Below are 4,653 nucleotides of genomic sequence, written 5' to 3'. Positions count from 1 at the left end.
CGCGTCACCGCCCGGTGAACAGATTGTGTGCGCAGCAGCTGCTGGAGTCAGGGGGAGAAAAAAAATCGGAAAAAGGACGCTTTCCAATCTACCTAACCGTACACCGTGCTGCTCGGTACACGGGCAGACATTCAAATTCCAATCGCAATCGCAGTCATTGTTCTGCATTTCTCGATGCCCACAAAAAATCACCAAGCGAACAACTCTGTCGAAGGTCAGCAATCGATCGGGGATGAGCTACTGTTAATTCCTTGTGACAATGCCCACAGCCCAATTTATGTTACCATCTGGCACGGGATATGCTGGCTGGACAAACGGAAACGGAAAGCAAAACAGCCAACCTTTCCTTTTTCGGGACGCTGATGATGACCAGATGGCAGCCAATTATTAGCAAACCAAATCCCTCCAACCAAGAAGGGACGCTTGAGCACTCAACAAGTTGGACAAATCCGAGCGAAATGTCAAATCGGATTGAAGGAACAGAAGTGTAAATGGGCGAAGAAGAAAGCGAAAACCCAACAAAATCTATTCCGTGTTCCTAGTAGCATCCATTGCTGCTTGGGAGCTTCTGTTGCTGCTGCTGCTGCTGCTGCTCCTACCTATTATCATCTTCATTATTCTTATTGTTTTCATTATTACTGCTTTTGACATTTCATTTCACATTTTTTTCCCTCCCCTTGGGGCTAAGTTCAAGGCGATTCCCTTTCATTCGTCCGGTTTTTTATTTCATTTCCGTGTTCCTTCTCTCTTTCTCTTTATTTTATTTACATTAAATCCCTGTCGTGGTCCTTGTTGTCGTCGTTGTCGTTGTCGTCGCTGTTGTTGTTATGCCCATTATGAGCACCCGGCCCGGTGCGCCTCAGTGAAAGGCACCGCTCGCGCCGCGAAGGGAATAAATTTTAATCCCCGGCTTAGTTCCTGCTTCGGTCACACCTTGGCGAACCTCTCGACATCGTCACCGCCCTATGGTGGTCAGACAGGAGCATTCACTCAACACGACGCCGTCTTGTGGCGTCCACTCCAATTCGTCCCACCTGGCCGCGGTTGATGGTGGTTTCTTCATTTAAATTTTGCGCTCCAGCGACGCTCTCCAAGAGCGATGTCATTATAAGGGTTCAGTGTTTCCCTTGGTTTGAAGCGGAGCGGTGGGGGGAAGGGGAGGGGGTGGTTGAAAAGAATGTCATACCAGACGACGGCAGCAAATGAAAAGCAACATCAAAAGGTGCCGCACACACATACCGTGCCCCCTCTTGGTGGCCTTCCTTTTGAAGGAAACGTTGTAAGGCAAAAGCCATTTCCAGCGGCATCGGTCGGCTTGTTGGGGTTGGGGTACGTGATGTTTACCGTCCACGTGGCAACCATATTCTCGCTTCCGAAGGGCCCACTGTACTCGTGACGATGTGACGGGTTTTGTGAGCTTCACTTTCGCTTCTTTTCATCCCTTTGTGTCTCCGGCAGCGCCATGAGGTGTGGTGGGAAAGAGATGACCTGCCCCCTGGGTCCCCTGGTAACAGCTTTGAGCCCTCTCCAATGCGCTCAGCTGGCATACCTGGTGTATCATTTAATTAATACTGCCATTGGCCAAGGACTCGCTCAGCTCAGAAAAAAGAAACGGTCCGGGGGGGGGGGGGGGGGGGGGAGTCAATGGAGGAATGGAGAAAGTTTTGTTTGTCATCGTGTGCGCTGATGTGTGTTCCACAGAGGAAGGAAGGGAGGGAATTCATTAGCAACACCCACGGTCTCCTCTTATGACACTCCAAAAAAAACCCCGTGGGCTGTCCTGGGGCCGGTTGGGGGGTGAGTCGCCTCCGGACGTGTAATTACTGCAAAAAGGCACGATCACGATGGATCCTGCGCCCTCGGATCAGATAAGTAGTTTCGTGTTTCACAACCTGATCCCCACGTTCCTTTTTCCGTCTTCTCCTGCTTCTTCTTCTGGGGGGGATGACGCATTCCGTTCGTTGCCGGTGACGAGGGTAACGAACTGACTCGACCGGCGTTATTGGAGAGCACAGCTGGTAGGTTCTGGTCTGGGCTTTTGTAATCATCGGCGGCGTGTAATGGCCATAAACCTATCTTCATCCCTCGCCACACATCATCATCATCCCCCGTTCCACCAGATCGTAGGATTCACTTCTGGTTCACGGCCACTGGGGACAAGCCGACAATTGATCAAACGAAACTTTCCCAATTTTCCGTTCCAAACAGCATAGACAGAGGGGAAAAGGTGGGAAAAAGAAGTGGAAAACGATCATATTCGAACATTTTCGGTACGGGTGTTGGGGTCATTGGGCTTTGGCAGTTGTTCCGAAGCAATTTATTAAAAAAAAAAAAACAAAACCGTGTGGTCATCGTGTCCTCGACATTCCCCGGTCTCATCATCGCCCAATATATCGCTTTTACGGTGGGAAAGAGTTTTTTTCCCCGAACCTACCGGAAAAGAAAAGCTCAAGACGTTTCGAAGTTAACCCTTCCTCCGGAGGTGAAGCCCAGGACGGTGTGTGACGCAGCACGAAAACCTCGAACTGGAACTCGGCAGCTGTGGTGTGCCGCTTGGTATGGCTTTGCCGGGTCAAATTCCTGGACACCCCTCCCGACGGTCCCCGGAAGCGACATGCGTGAGGCACGTTCCATGCGTGAGTGGTCTCTTTCTCCCGCCATTGTCCCGGAATCTTGGGTTCCTGGGGTCCAATCCGAACGAAAGTTGGAGCATTCCAACGAGAAAAAAGAAAAAAGAAAACTTCAGTGGTGCAAAAAGGACGATTGGTTGCTGGGAAAAAGGGGGAAAAGGAGGAAAATCGAGGATCGCGAGGATGAAACTATTACTGTAAAGCGATATGATGAACCTTCCGTGCGTGTTCCGGGTAAGGAAGGTCACGGAAAAAAAGGTCTAAAAGACCCTAGAAGAGAGAGAGAGAGCGAGAGCACGAGAGAGAGAGAGAGAGAATCGATAAAGGAAAACTTCGACACGATGTGATTCGTGGGAAGAAAAAAACTTTAATCTCTTGAAGGAAGCCAGAATCGATCGGCGCTTCCGTTAGCTGTTTGTCGAGGCCATTCTGTCCATACCGTGCCCATCCTCTCTTTCTGAGGAATGCACTCCGCAATCGATCGAATGTTTGTCGATTTAGGGGTGGCTGGTTTTGGTTTCGATTCCCGGGGCATGAGGGACCGAAAAACCGATCCCAAAACCCGGTCCTAAATAGACAATAGATGACAAATGATGAGGATAGCAATTGAGGGGGCACCTCTGGCACATTCCTCCACTCCCGGTCACATTCTTCCATTCCCTTCTCGGCACGAATTACACATGGTGTTTGGTGATTGTTTGCGCTTGCGAGCAACACGAGAATGGAAGGGAAAGGGCTGGTCGACAGCTGGAGCACAAGCACGAAATCGATCGATAGCGGTTGGGTTTTCGGGAGAGATAGTTTGTAGTTTCACCTCGGATCGTTTCACGGACTGCCACTTAATCAGAATGGACCAGAACTCCACCAAGAAGGTGGTGAAGGTTTTCCCCGGAACCAATCAATTTGTTTTTCTCGATTTCCCGAGTCGATTTGCAGATAAGGTCAGTCGGTTTTTGCGTTGGTTTCGGTTGACCGTTACGTAGTCGTTTCAGAAAAGCGTTTGAGCTTCCTCCTTCCGGAACAAGATATCATTCGAGAAATGGGGCGTTTGTTAGGGGAGCAAAGAAGCTCCCGAAGGCTGTCCGGAGGTCTTGGCTATCCCCAGTTCTAATAGAGCTACACGATATCTTTGACCTTCTGCTTCTGGTAGATGGGCCGGAGCTCCGGGAACGGATTCAGGTTCACTCTCAGCGTCATTTTCAACAAATTAATATAATAGCAGGATAATCCAGCTCTCTTCACGCTCTCTCTCTCTCTCTCTCTCTCTCTCTCTTTCTCTCTCTCTCTCTCTCTTTTGCACGCTCTCCAGTCAGTGATTACTCTACCCTTTTCTTACAATAATGATGACGACCGGGATTTTGCGGTTGAAAAACTTAAAACCCCACTCCATACGAGATATCCATGCTCCTTGGGGTCCCTGGGGGTTGCGGGATGCTTTCTTCTCTTCCACATTAATCCTCGGGTGAACTGTTAACCACACCGACCCACGGCACACGGCATAAGTAGGATAAGAAAGTGTAAAACACTGGCGCCTCCATCCATCCTTTCGCCATGAATAAATCATTCGCCATTAGACGGGATTAAGCGGGGGGCCGGCAGGAGTGGAACGAAGTGGACATTTTAATCTTCCCTTTAATTATCCACCCTGTACTCCCTTTTTCTCTCCACCCCTAAAAAGCCACCACGGCCGTGGATTGAATTGTTTTCTCATCCGCATCCGGCGCCCTCCGGTCCGTCCGGTCCGTCCGGTTCGAAGACACACCGCAAGGCCACTTGGCCACTTGTCCGGCAATTATCGTCACGTGCCGAGCGTTGGTTTATGATAAATAGCATCCGGACAGCACCGGTCAGCCGAAATTCGAGATCGGGGCTCCTTGCGGTGTCATTGCGCGCGCACGGTGAAGTAGAAGCATTAAAACAAAACATTAAAAAAGGGAGGGAAAAGAGAGAGAAGCAAAGCAAGAAAAAAATCAATATTCTCCTGACTTCCTACGCAGGAAGGTGGTTGAAAAAATAATGCTGG

The sequence above is a fragment of the Anopheles aquasalis genome, chromosome 3, assembly GCF_943734665.1.
Source record: "Anopheles aquasalis chromosome 3, idAnoAquaMG_Q_19, whole genome shotgun sequence".
Taxonomy (NCBI): Eukaryota; Metazoa; Arthropoda; class Insecta; order Diptera; family Culicidae; genus Anopheles; species Anopheles aquasalis.
Note: the sequence above shows the minus strand (reverse complement) of the source record.